Source organism: Drosophila arizonae, chromosome 2 (genome assembly GCF_054131065.1).
Source record: "Drosophila arizonae isolate 15081-1271.41 chromosome 2, UAZ_ARI_1.0, whole genome shotgun sequence".
Lineage (NCBI taxonomy): Eukaryota > Metazoa > Arthropoda > Insecta > Diptera > Drosophilidae > Drosophila > Drosophila arizonae.
This window is the reverse complement of record NC_142922.1, coordinates 308,106-323,225: the sequence shown is the minus strand read 5'-3', so window position 1 is coordinate 323,225 and position 15,120 is coordinate 308,106. Positions and strand designations below refer to the sequence as shown.

At 39.7% G+C, this 15,120-nt stretch overlaps 1 long non-coding RNA gene across 1 annotated transcript; it reads right to left on the bottom strand.

The window, feature by feature from the left end:
• Positions 1-73: 73 nt before the first annotated feature.
• LOC149270153 (uncharacterized) lies at positions 74-15,083 on the bottom strand. The gene is made up of 3 exons (XR_016268687.1): positions 14,841-15,083; positions 423-703; positions 74-244 (listed from the first exon to the last, which is right to left on the bottom strand). It is a non-coding gene; the product is annotated as an uncharacterized LOC149270153 (long non-coding RNA).
• Between the last annotated feature and the right edge of the window lie 37 nt (positions 15,084-15,120).

The following is a 15,120-nucleotide window of genomic DNA, read 5'->3' as shown; positions in this document are numbered from 1 at the left end:
GATAGCCCAGCGTGCTGCGTCGTCGTCCTTGTTGCAGCAGCATCTTGAGGTGATATTGTTGTTGCTGTTGCTGTTGTTATTGCTGTTGTTGTTGCTGCTACTGTTATAGTTATTGGTATCAGAAGTAGCAGCAGTATCAGCCGCGGCTGCTGCCTGCGCCTGGCCACAGCTTGTGAGGCAGCAGCGACGCCGAGGCAGCCGCTTAACAATGTCGTCGTCCTGCGTCAAGGGCGTCCAATATTTGCTGCAAATTTCGACATTTTTTAGCTGTTGGCTGACTGCAGGAAACTCTTAAGGAATAAAGCTAACTCTACGCAACCTTTCTTAAACAAGTTAACTATGTGAATAAAAGATATATTCGATACTAAAAGAATTCAAGCAACAGTAAGAAAATGACTAAAGTTAACATTAGTGGACTTTACCGTTTACGCAGCGCCCCGCTGTTTGACTCGGCTTAGGGTTGGGGGACCAAGCGTGCGTCTCCCTCCTTCCTTCGAGCTGTACTTCTTAAGTATGCGCTAATGAAATTAAGAGTTCGTTAAATTTACGATGTCCGCTCCAGTTGCAGCTCCTTTAGTCTCCTTCCGCCTGTTTTCCTGCATCGCTGCCCCGCGGCGACATTAAACAAATCAATCAGTGGGGCTTTGTGGTTGTCCCTGTCGCCAACAGCAAGAGCAGCAGCAGCAGCCAATTGGATTATATCCTGTGGCAGCAAAAGTGTCTAGGATTAGCATTTAAGTAGCCTTTGGCAGCCTCTTATAACTAACCGGACACGCACCCGGACCCGGTCCGGCTAACTAACTAACGATAATGAGTGGAAAGTTCATTAGGCCCTGCCATTTACATAACATTAAAGCTTCCGTGGAATGCGATTATCACCACCTCTCTGTCTCGTCCCCTTCTCCCCTCGCATATACTTGATGTTTGTCTTTGACTGGATTTTAATTGCCTTCAGGGCTGCCATGATTTTGTAAAAGCCCAATTGTGGGACAATGATTTCAAATTGTTTATTTCAATATTTAGCTATGGTTTAGTTTATATACATTACTTCGCCTTGCTGGTTTGGTTGAGCTGTGAAAAATATTCTCCTATTTATATAACCACTTAACTATTTTATCTACTTTATAGACAGATGACAACCCTGGCCGCAATCTCTACTCTTGGCTAACTGACGATTATCACTCTGCCAAGGCTCTGCCTATCACTCGAAATGGCTTTATTAAATCTCCATTTTTGCGCAAGTCCCTATGATGCTTAATTGTATTACACGCACACATACAAGCAAACATGCAAAAACACTCTCACATACACATACAGAGTGGACCGGACAGTAGCAAGGACTTCCGTTTTGCCTGTGTCTGCTGCCCTTTGCAGTGACAGCGCTATTTTGATTAATTTGATAAATTCATTATGTGCACACCATATTGGTTATGTTCCGACCCCGCGCTCGCTCCCCTTTTCGATGGAGATTGTGATGCGGATGCTGTTTCGCATGTCCTTTCGCCCAAGCTGTGTTGTCCTGTCATGCGTTGTCCGGAGTCTGGGTTCAATGTACCCAAATGACATAACAAGGCAGTTTGTGCCACATTTGGCTTAAAAATGCGACTTTAACGATGTTGACAATAGCCACCAGGCGGACTGAAGACCGAGGACCAGCCACAGGAGCCGCTCCACGAATGACTCAGTGCAGGACAATAAAGCTAAATTGGCCAAAGGACAAAGGATACTCGTGGCTAGTGGACATTTTATGCTCTCATAATTGTTTTTAAAACTTTCTCGAAAAGAAAGACAAATGAAGAGCTCAGAAGTTCAGCTTACTTATATAAATTAATACATAGATGTTAGGGTGCCAGTGTGTGTGCTAGGACATCAATATTGAAAATCATAAATACTTCAAAACAAACATGGTACTCGGCTCGGACTCAATTACAGTTTAAGTTTCATGGACAGCACAGCTGCCGCAGCGCTGTGACTGAGAATACAGCAGAGGGCTGCAGCTAGAGATGGGAGCGTCCAATTATAAACACAACCGAACATGAAGAGTATTCATTAAGTTTTCTTTTTCTTTTTCTTCTCGTGCATCCTACCACCCTGAGCCCATTTTATTTTCATATTTGCTGACAAACACCTCTCTTAGGTCCGTGTCATGCGATACACTCCCATCTCTAATGCGAAAAACTTCGACCGCTAATACATGGATCGAGCGGCGTGCATGTAAATCTCAAACGGTTTATGGTTACGACCAAATGCCAACTGCTTACATGCGGAGCGTGTTGATGTTGGCTCGAGTGCGAGTGCGGGTACGAATGCGAATAGCAGCGGCATTTTGATGGATAACTTGTGGCCTACAGCCCAAAAACAGGTTAGGGGTGGCTCCAAATACACGCACGCACACACACACACCCACACACACCCCTAGAATTTGATATAATTTAGCAGAGATTTGAATAAGGTTCAAAGCTGTTGATGATAATGGAAATTGAGCGATTTTGGTATTTAGGTGGATAGTCTATAGCATATAGAGTATGTGCCACACTGTGAATATGTCGCACAGGCATGCGTGTGCAAGAGAGTGTGTAGTAAATGTAACGCTTTTTATGGTATTTAAGATTGAAGGCAATTTATAGCTGACACCCTAATAAAATTAACATTGAAATGACAATTTGAGGCAGCAATAAGCATCAGCAGCAGCAACAACAGCAGCAGCAACATCAAGTGTGCACACACACACGAACACACATTAAGATACATACTATATAAATATTCGCATATCTAATCAATTTATCGCTCAATAATGGTTCGAGTTAGTGGGCCACTTGGCAGGCACTTTGACAAATCGCCGAGTTGGCTTAAAAAATAAAACAAGCAAGCGAAGGTATCTGAGGCCTGATGAAGATTGAATACCCTGCCACATTTTTAACTGTTCGGCTACCAAACCAAAAAGGATGTTATTTATCATACGGTGGCTAGAAGTATTTTTTGTAACATTATTCTACGAACGAATATGTTTAGTCTGACACCTAAGCCTGTTCCACAGAATGCGAAGCTCGATTGGTTCGAAATGTTGACTATTAGGGGTACCCCCTGGAGATCTATGTTGTCTGACATAAATAATTACATTTAATTGTTTAAACGTCAACGCGTTAGTCGAATCAATTAGTTTCAGCTCAGGCTTATACAAACAAGCTCAGGACGATGACATCTTTAGCTTCCGGTACAGATTCTGATGATGTAAAAAACAAGTTCAGATTAAGTATAAAATCGACAATTCAAACGAAAGTGAATTTAGATTGCAACAATTAATAATCATAATAAATTTAAATTAAAACTCGAAATATAAATTGGTTTCAAGCTCTTTGTTAAGCGATGGCTTTAATGAGTGGCTGTTCTAAGGCAACTGACTTCGTATAGTTCCGTCTCCCGCACGCATTTTGGCTTATTCCTCATTCGATTCTAGCACCCTCGACTTTGCGGCTTTATTTCGTTGCTGTTGATGTTCTGGGGTGCCATACGCTAAATAAATTGAAATGACTTCGTAATTGTATTTGTGACTCAAGCTAAATTAATCTAGCTAGTTGGAATGCCGGGACAGCGCTGGTGTGAAACCGACAAAGGATACCCAAAGCACTCCTCGAACAAAGTGCCGTAAAACCAAAAGCTGCTTCTTCAATTGTTGCCTCCGAGTGGCTGCGGTGGCTCGAATGGTCACAGTGGCTGATGGGCCAGAAAATTGACTATGGAAAAACCCCTTGAATTGACATATCCTTCGAAAAGATCCTGGTAATTGCCCGCTGAATAGCAATTAGTTAAAACTATGTTCGATATTTGTTATGGTGCGCGTTTCCCGGGCTTTGCTCCCCTTGGACCTACGCCCTAATACTTTTCTATTGATTGAGTTTTTTTTAATTATTTATAGTAAGGAGAAAGCATTTCTAAGCGAGCTATATATGTATATATTTAGATATCCTTTTTCCCCTAAGTTTTGCGCAGTTTTCAATTGTTTTCTCATACCTTAAATTCCAGTCGAGCCGCTGACGAGGCAGCTCTTGCAACAGTCTAAGAATGTTTGCTCTCAGCTCTCAGCTTGCGCTTATTTATGTGAATTCTCTGTCCAGCTTGGGAGGCTGCTTGCAGCCGGGCCAACATCATCTAACCCACCTAACCCCTCCAACTCGTCTCTGCCCGTTAAAGTAACATTTACAGCGAGTGTTTGGCTGTTTGTTCAACTCTCAAATAATGTCATTGTTATATACATATATACATATATATGTATGTAGTATACCTCAGCGAGGTGAGCTGGAAAAGTAACAGATAATATTATATACTCTATCTAATATCTTGCACAGACCGGATCTCAATAAATTATCGATGTTTTTAAAATTCACAATTTATCTAACATTCAAGCTTTCTTAAACGGATGCAAGCGCCTGTTCTTTGCAAATAAAACGTTTTATTTTATTTAATAAATCCCTAATCAATTATAATTTACGTTCTGATGAAACTTTTGTAATTTTTTGAGCACACCTCCCTCACATTGCAACTCACACACATATACATGCATACAGGAGCAGCACTAATGTGCTTAGGCTCACTCCTTCTATCTATGTATCACGTTCTCTCTCTGAGTCTCGCTGTGGTCTTCGTCCTTCTTTATCAGTGAACGACAATTCGTTTGCCTGCGTTTTTAACGCGAAAGTTCACTTGAAGTTGCGCATACGCCGCGTCTGCCGCGCCATGTGAAGCTGCATGAAATGGTATCCTTTTGCTTGTGGCCATGTCGCATTGTTAGTATTTAACGTGGCTTGGCATTGATAAGGCATTGCCCCTACGCTTACCCCCGCAGGCAGGCATTTTATCGCGACCAAATGGGGAGTGCGGAGGGTGCTGTTGAAAGACGCGACCATTGCTGCGGGCCGGGAAACTCGGCAGCTGCTGTCGCTGTCTGCAAACTGTTTGTTTATTTGTTTGCTATGAGAATTCATACACTCACACACACATACACCCACAAAGAAATATACGACCATATAGCAAAGATAGCACTCGCTATTGTTTTACGATTGCGTGGAAATTGAAAACAGCACCAAAAAAAAAGCGAAAAAAAAAATATATATATATATATACCAAATCAGGAGAAAAAAAGTCAACATCAGTTATGGGCGCTTGGCTCGTAACACTCGACGCTAAAGACACTTTAATTGCTTCGATTTGTATATAACTATATAAATATATATATGTGTGTATGTGTGTGTGTGCATGTGTGTCAGCTTGTCTGCTGGCCTATCTATGTGCATAACTAATGTGGCTTTCACATTCGGCTGACCTTCAAAGTTATCGAATTTCACTCCAGCAGCAACAGCAACAGCAGCGGATGCTGGGCAGGTCGCAATCTGCGCCTGATCCGCAGACATGTGGGAAATGCAATAAGCTGTCTTCTTACCCGCATCCATGTTAATACCCTGTACATATTATGGCTTATTAATGGGCATATTGAATTGAATATTCAGCTGGTGTCTCTCTTGATCTATACATATATGCTAGAATCTGTTGGTCTGCTGTTTATTTCTTATTTATATTATTTACAATATACACTAAAATCCGGCTATAGCGATACTCAAGGGACAGTCGATTTTACGTCGCTATACCCGGAGAACGCTTTATCCAGAAAGAGTAAAAAATATTTTTTTCATTTTTTTTTACGGTTGCCATGTTCGTAATTAAAATTTTCAATCAAAACAACCATTTTTTATAAACTTATTTTAATATCACGGTTTAAAACACATTTTTGTGACGTCGGCATTGTACATTGTCTCTCTCCCTCTCTCGGTCTTAGCAGCATTTGTTGCGTTGCTACGCACACAAGCCAGGATACTGATCACTGATCAATACATACATGTATACATTTCTAACAGAGTCCTTTTAAGGCTGAAATTTGTTGTCATTATTTCGGGATTTTTTGTTATCACGTCGTAATAACCAGTGATTGACTCAAAAATATGAAAAAAATCGTCGGCATAAGCGGATTGTCGTTAAAAGCGGAGACATACTAAGCGGAGGTTCTTTCATATAAGTTTGTATGTGGACCAAGCAAGACATCGAATTTTCGTCGACAAACCGGTTGGACGCTTTAAGCGGAGTCGTTATAACCGGATTCTACTGTATTAGCTTTCTGGTTGTCAAACTCTGTCAACTAGAAACACACCAGCAATGCCTTCTTTACTGTTAGTGTCTTTGACAGGCGGAATGCAGTTGGGTTCTTAAGCATTAAAAGTTGCTCTTCGACTTCTTTACCATTTCCGGCGTGTACAAATTGAAAAATGGCGCAAATGGCGCTGGGCGCACTTCCGTTCGCATTATTGAGGAGCGTGTCGTTAACTTAAGGCTGCAAGTAGCCAGCTCCTGGCCCACTTTCCTACCACTCCTGCCTCTTTCCAGTAACCGCAACCACAAATAACATAGTGGTGTGGAGCGAGAGGGGGGGGAGGCGGGGAGGTAGAAGGGGTTTGCACTTGCTTGACATTCCATTTAATTTGTCACCATAAAGAACGAAAAGCACACGCCCATGAAGTGCTAGAAGGGAGGCGTGGTCAGCTGCAGCTGCTGTTGATAATTCACAACGATAACTACAACCAGTAAAGTGGCTTCGCTTGGGGGCGTGCCACTTGTGACTTACTTAGCCCCACTTGACACCAAAATTGACAAAGTCTGAATTTGAGTGCAGTGCGAGATTGAAAGCTGCAAATTATATTGAGTCACTGTCACGCACACGCACACAGAAGAGCTAAAGACACAGACAAGTTACTGGCTCGTAATTGTTGCCTTTTATTTGGTGCGATTTAATGAGCTGCCTGGCTGCATAGTTCGTAGCCACTTTCACTTTTGGGCATTGCAAAAAAAAAAAAAAAAAAAAAAATTAAGAAAAGAAAATCGTTTTACGAGTTCACTGAACCAACCGGGGCAACACCCCGTAGCCCTCATAAACTCCGCCCCCATTCTTCTCCTATTACAGTACATGCAAAAAATGCCAAGTTAAGAATGTTGCCATATGCACCCAACTGCGCAATACTCGCTCGAGTTGGTGAAGTACATATATGGAGATCTGCATAGATTATTTTTAAATGGAAAGCTTGTGAGTTCGAATCTATATTAATATGGGACAAACATCAAATTATTTACATTAACTTATAAAAATCGATTACTTGCATAAAAAGTGTTGAGTATTACTTTTTAAAGTAGATATAGAGATATTTACTGTCCAACTAGACTTGTCCCGTAGTAGTGTACAGATTCCTCACTTTAACATAAGAGCTTTAACTTATAGCTTATAGCACAATGCGAGAAGCCATTATACTCTAACTTCAAGTTTTGGGCGAGTATTGGTAATGAAGACTGTAATTGTCCGCAGGACACGAGTGCAAATGAAAGTGTATTTCGTTTTTGGCCATCACCATCTTTTTATGGCACCCATGAAAATTGTATTATTTATTGTAGCATAAAAATATTTATCAGTAAATTAAACACTTTGCCCATCCAATACAGAACTTTGACCAGCTTCGAAACCGGCTGAAGCGTGAGTGTCCAGAGTCTGGACTTCAGACTGCTTCATGAAACCTTCAGATGCTTTCACTAATCCCACAGGCTATATTTAAGCCACACTCGCCACGTCAACCTCATAAAGCTGGGCAAATGGGGCCCAGTTTGTTCAGACTGCAATACACTTTAGAGGCAAGGCAAAATATTGTAAAACGTCCATGAAAAAGTGAGGAGCAACAAAAACTGAATATTAAAGTTGATGTTTCCAATAATGTGTAGCAATATCTAGGTTTATAAATCTATACAGATTTATTGAGATTTTACTAAGGACATGCCTAAATATCTGCAAAACAATTCCTTTTATAAATGTCTAAATATCAGAGCATTCCGTCTATACTAAGGGTATTACATTCAATAATAACTAAATTTATGCTATTGTATTTTTTAAGGACAGTCCATATATCAACGCCTGAATTTATTCAATAATGCTGAATAAATTCCAAATAATTCAACATTTAGGAAATTAATAAGGGTATGCCTGTTTCGGCTTGGGCTTACAGCAAAAATATATTATATAACTTTGTTTCGGGCATGTTCTTCCTGCTTTTTATTTATTTATTTTTATTTTTGTTACCAATGCAAAAATAAAAACCAGAAAAACGCGTTAATATGCTGCCGAAAAAAGGAAATGGTATTTTTTAACAAAAAATAACAAAGTTATTACGAGCTGTTGCGGAGGTGGCAGGTGGGAGCGATGAGGGCCTCTGCTTTATAAATTAAACCGGCATCTGTTTGCAATTAGAATTGCAAATGCTTCCCAGCCCGATTTCAGCAGCTGAGATAGCGGAAGGGAAGGGAGCGGGACGTATGTCGGGAAAACCACAGTTAAGTCTGTCAGTAGGGGCAGACAGCAGGTGGGGTCTAGCTGAAGCACATTCAAGGAAGGAAACGGAAGCTGGCGCCAAAATGCCGCACAAGTGGCTGAGAGGAGGTTTCCAGTATTGCGTAGGCTGCACATTTTGTACTTTAATGTGCTCTGTACACGTAAGCAAGGGGTATAATGCAGCTGCACATATGTAGAGTGAAGAAAGTTCTGCTGGTTATTGACGGTGTATAGTCGTCTGTCCTCTCATCAATATATACCTGGAAATACCAGGGATTATCAGATCATAGATACTTGATTTTATTTTTATATTTTCAGAATATGCTTTCGACAGTCGCATTCGAATCATGATATATGATTAAACTGCGTACAGGGTAGTTCGCCGTCGAAGTTTTGGCAATTTTCCAATTTGAATGCGCCCAGAAACAATTTGAAGGTAATGAGGAAGAAAGTTGTTACTTAGCTTGTGCCTCATTTGTCAGCGATTGCTCAGAGCTGAGATGAGAAAAAGACAAAAAGATGCTGGGAGACGAGCTGCGACGAGTTGAGCTGTGGAAACTGGGGATTATATCCCAAGTGGCTCTAACAAATAACCAAGCATAAATTTTAAAGATGGGCGTGAAAAAAAAAACAAGTTTCGAGTGTTTACTCTTAGATATTTGTTTATGAATTTGTTTGCTGTTGCATTTACATACATTTGCACAGGATTGATAAAAGAGGGCTTAACTGTGTCTAACTGTGCGTGATAGAATAAAAAGTATATATATTTATGTATATATACAAATATAGATATATGTATGAAAACTGCATAGAGTAATGGGAAATGAATTATCCAAGGCTCGATGTAGTAGAGAATAATGTTGGGCTAATATTGTCAACGGCAGAGGAAGGCAATTGTAAACGCAAGCTTACGGCTTATGCATAAAATATTGAACAATTCAATGGAATTCTAATATATGTATATCCCATATTATTTTGTCTAATTAGGCTTACAAAATTCGTATATCATATGAGTAAAAGCATTTTTAGCCCACAATTCACTTCCCCTTAACCTTACATTAAACCAAAAATATATATGTATAAATTTAATGCAGAACGCCTTAAATAGGCGTTAACCAAAGGAATTTTCCATCGTTTGATGTCCTATATGAAAAAGTTTAATAATTCAGTGTTTATTCTGGCTTTGCGGCTAAGTATTCTATGTAGTGCCCACGCTGCCTGAAAAGTTTCTGATTGATTTTTGATGACCAAAAGCTTGAAGGCCTAAATCAATAAACCTGGAGTACTCAACTATATACATATATGCCTGATTATATCCAGCAGGTACAATAGCGCCTAATTGCGTAAATTTTAGTTGCTAGCAGTTTGAATGCATAATGATTGGCTGAAGAAGTAGATTTATATCTATATATACATATATATAGAGCCTAATAGCTAAGTTGATTAATTTCATGGAAGTCTTATGTAGATCAGTTTTTGCTGGCAACAGTTGGGCTGACAAATGTAATGGCTTTTCCACTTTGCTCAGGCAGATTTCAGTTAATAAATTGCAAGTCATTTTTCAGGAGCTATTTCCTAGCAAAGGAACTCCGGCAGCCAGGATTCGTATGCGCATCGTGAGTCCCGTCACAAACTTAATAATTCATTTGTTGGCACTCAGCTGGCTGCATTCAAATGGCCAATAAGACATATCACAATGGCTCACACACACAACCACCGACACATTTCCGCACACCCACACACATATGCCACAGTACGCTCTAAACACTGTTGGAGAAAACATTTGACTTCTAATTAAGAGCCAAAAGACCAACAGAAGCAGCAACAAATGGAGCAAAGAGCAGGCAGCAGCAGCAGCAGCGCCAACAAAAATTAAACCACCATTAGAAGGGAACAAGAGCAAGAGGCAGAGGTGGCAAACATACAAATACCTTTACACATACGCCCAAACGAGGCGCACTACGATGATTAAGTGCTCCACCTCGCATAGAGCATATAGAACGGTAAGAACTCAAGCAGAGCAGAGCGAGGGAGATCAAATGTGAATCAGAGATGATGGAATTTCGTGTTTTTTTTTTTTTTTTCGAACTCATGTTTGCATTTGTGCTGAGCAAGTAGTACGACTCTATTTAGATATAAACAATTTAAAGGAAAAGAAAATACTCAGACTTGTAGCTCCCGATTCTACTTGCCGTATCTACGGAGTATATATTGTTTCGCTTTGTAGTTCGTGTCACGACTTGTGCAGCTACTTGCACACGAGGTCATCTCAAACACAGATTTAGGTGTGTGCTAGGTCTGCGTAGGGGAGGTGGTGAAGGTGGATTGCTGGGAAGACCGCCCTACGACTTGGCCTTCATTCGGTATGCGCGTGCTAATCAAATTGGGTCTAGTCCGTGTCTGCGCCTTTGTCTATGCCAACAGCAAGCCCCCGAGCGTGGCTGGGGCTGTGAGAGAGGTCGGGCGGGTCTTGTTTATCAGCCGTCTGCGCCTAATGTGTAAGTGTGCCAAAAGTGATTGCATAATTATGCAAATGCTCCCCCTTGGAGCACAATATAGTCTAATGAATTACTCAGACAAGGAAGGGGACTGATGTAGCGGGGTAAAAGGGGCCTCTGGAGAAATCCTTCGCTGGCGCCTCTGCCGATTCGAGTGTAAACAGAACACCAAGTGGCACATGCTACCGAGTTGATTATATAATAATTTGTTATTGCCTGCGGATTGCTTTCAATCCAATTAGAAACGAGCCTCAATGCTGAACAATTAACACCCCCACCTCTCTATTTCTGGCCTCCTCTCGCACTGCTTGCTCCGCGCCCATTAAAGATCAATAATTGCGCTGACAGTAAATTAGGCACGCGTTGACTGGGAAAATTCAAAAGTTCTCCATGCGGCGGTTTTTTGTGTTTTGTTTTAGTACTCTCCCAAGCTGCACGACTCGTCATCTAGGCAGTCATAAAAACCGAAAGTCGATCATATTGTTATTGTTTATTTAGCAACAGCTATTACGAACGCAAGCGCCAAAAGTTCTATCGAAAAACTGAGCCATAAAAATATTTGGCACATCGCAAAAAAGTTAAACTAAATGCAAAGGTAAATAAATAAAATATTTTATAGAAAAGCATGAATGAAAGTGCGAAATGAATAGTCGAATATTGGATATCCTTAGCTGAGAAATTTGCTGATTTGTTAGATCACTCTTCACCAACCTCAAATAATTGCAGAAACCTAAGATGCGGACAACAATACAAAATACACTTCTGCAATTGATATTTGGACTCGGAATTATTATATTTATAAATACTTATATAATATCCGGCAGAAGAATATCTCTATATATTCAAATCCATTTCAGCTTCCATTTCCTTTTGAACATAAACCTAAATACCCTTTGCACTAGGAATAGGCCAGCTTTTGGGTTACGCAAACATTGTACATGCGCTGGACCTAAATACGGAACCTATATAATCGAGGCCCACCCCCAGCGTAATGGGCCGACTCATTCCATATCATAAAAAAGCACAACACGCCTTTTATTTGCATAGCCGTAGTTGACAGTCGAGCTGTATTTTGTGGAAACGAAATGCAGCCAACAAATTTTGTGACTTATTGTTTTGAGTTTTTTGGAATTCGTGACTCACATTAAGCAAGATGAAGAAGAGCACCAACAACGACCATAATAATGGCAACAAAAAAAAAATTGCTTATTCAAACGGCGTCCCAGCGATCGTCCCCGAAACAAAAGCCAAATATTCACGCACATATTCGAAAGGTCTCACACATGTCTGGCAAATCAAACGGGACAGCCGGACTAAATGATCAGCCCCACACCCCTCTTTTCGTGTCAGACTTTTGCTTTCGTTTTAAACCATTATGAGCGAGAATTGGGTATATTTGCTGGAGCAAATTAATGCCACAGGAAGTAATTTATGATTGATTGACTGATTGATTGACACAAGACTTAGCCGACACACATATTCTATGTAAAAATAAATTCAAAGTGGAAGGAAAATATAAGGTATACCTACAAAGAAAGCGAGAGAGATATTAGACAAACTTTTCGCGGTGGTTACATCGTATCTATTAGTCGAGCATTGCTCACAATAAACAATATAAGTTGTTTCTATTTCTTTTAGCTATTCCAGTGTAATTAGCCAAATCGTTAGGAATAAAAAATGAGACGTTGCCAAAAAGCGGAGAAATAAAAGCAAAATACAAAGATAAATTTGCAACATGAAAGGGAAGCGCATAAATCAGCATTTATATAAATAAAGACATCATGATTTGAAACGGGGATGCCTATGCCTCTGTAGATATATATCATACATATACATGGCGTTTCAGTCTGAAGCCCAATCAAATGTGCCCAAATATCCATAAAGAACAACAAACGCTACGAAGCGCCGGCCAGCGCGGCGTATACGCAATAAATTTTCATATTTCATACGCTACATGCCACATGCCACGCTGCTCCTCTCATTCACGCTGCACTCTTTACATATTCATACGCGTGTGACGTCACTTAAGTATTTCGGCCTGTACAGATTAGCGCATAGAGAAAATACCTATAAACAATAAAATATACTACTCGTTGTAAACAAAAGACTGCACGAGCGTTAACATCTGTTACATTTGAGCACGGCTATATAATTTTGTGGAGCTGAATGACGTTGAGGATCTGCTCGTGGGTAAATACCATGGCTTGCTTCTAAATATAGGTATGTACTTAATATTTACCCAAGTACTGTTGCCTGTCACTAAGTCAATGCCATGGTTTACACAGTCCCATATGGCAGATGGATCCAATTATTTAATGAACGTCTTTATCAGAAAGCAACGGAAAGAAAAGGGAAATCGGTCACTCTATCAAAATAGCAGTATATTTATATATTAATTTTAAGCATGAATTGTTATATTGTTTGACAATGAAAGACTCTTTGAATTCGGGAATGATAAGCGAGTGTTTTCCTATTCGAGTCTACAAGTAATAATTTCTTATAAAACATATAGAATGATATATATCACCTTTGAAGCTTGTTACGATATAGAGAGTATCTAGTATGTGGGACAACTCAACTCGAGTGTTTCTCACAAGGTCTGATAAGGCTGCCCCAGCTCTCAAGTATAACAAAAGCAACAACAACAGCTCGAGCTATTCAAGTCGAGAGAGGATGATGACTGGGCGATTCGGAATGGGGACTTGCAGTCGGATTCGCATTGGCATTAATTTGTCAATGTTTATGTTTATGTTTATGTCTCGAATCAATATTATCAACAACGTCAGCATTATGCATTAATAATGATGCTTAACCACTTAAGTCTAAGCAAAAGTAAAACAAAAACGCGTTAGCCACGAGTTCGAGAAGCCGGGGAAAGGGGAAAAACGATTAAAACACGTATAAATATATATATAGATATGCAAATGACGCTGAGCCGTGAATTTAATGAGATTTTGTATCAACAAATGTGACAACGCCAGCTTCTGCGAGAGAGAGGTGTGATTGAATAGTTTCTATATAGCTAAAAATATGATACACAGTGAGAAGTTTGTGAAACTGATTTTTAATATTTAAGAAACAAGGCAAACTAAATTTAAAACAAAATAACAATAACTTATAAATTTATGACTTTTATTAATTTAATTGAAAGAATTCATTACGGACTCTTATTGACCTTAATATAAATAAAACACATGAAAAGATAAATTTAATCTACTTAATTATGGAATAAGCTCATATTTTTACAGAGTGTGTGGCTCATAATTGCTATGTTATTTGATATTTAATAAAAATATTAAAATATAAAAGTATACTTATTTTAATTTTGAGTTTTAATTAAACAATGTTAATTAAAAATTAATTAAAATATTAAAGTAATTTCCACTCAAACACATTTTAATATGAATCGAATTGCACGGGCAAGCCAATGTGAAAATAAAACTTGTTTAACGTAAAGGCTTATCAGCTGGACAGTTATTTTCATAAAGTCAATGCAAACACACAAGTTCGAAACATAAGATAAAATGCAAGACTGTCCTAAGAATACATTTGTATTTTTGTGGAAAATAGTTTAGGTAATATTGAGTTTTTGGTTTTGCATTTATCACTTAGGTCTCATGCAGCTGCCGTGGGGCTGGTTAGTGCATTAATTTTTGTTGTCGAATTTCAGAGCAACACTTAACGCAACGTCGAGTTCATTTTTTATGTATCGCATGTAATTAAAAAACATTAACACGACAACAACAACAACAACAATGACAACACGACAGACACTGCAACAGGGGGAACAACAAGAGCGTTGACATTAATGCCAGCCACAAAGTGCAGGGCGGTCCACAATGCAATAAAACAGATAAACAGAGACGCATAAGAGATATGCACACCATACACACACACTCACACTCACACAAAATCACATATACACATACAAACTGGCAAATGACAAGTGAGCTGCAGCTGTCTGTTGCACTTGTCAATCAAATGCACAGATGTGCCGTCAACAATGCCGGCTCCTCAAAACGCGCGCGCGGCTGCCGACAAGACGACGAAATGCCGTTATGTGCTACAATTTGCTTTTCGTTGCTTTGCTCGCGATCCAGTCAACCGCTCGCCGGCAAGTTTTCCATAAGACTGAAAACACAATTTTTCTATCCGCAACACAATTTTTCATTCACGCATTTCGCCGGTTAGCCCAACTGTGCGTTCGGC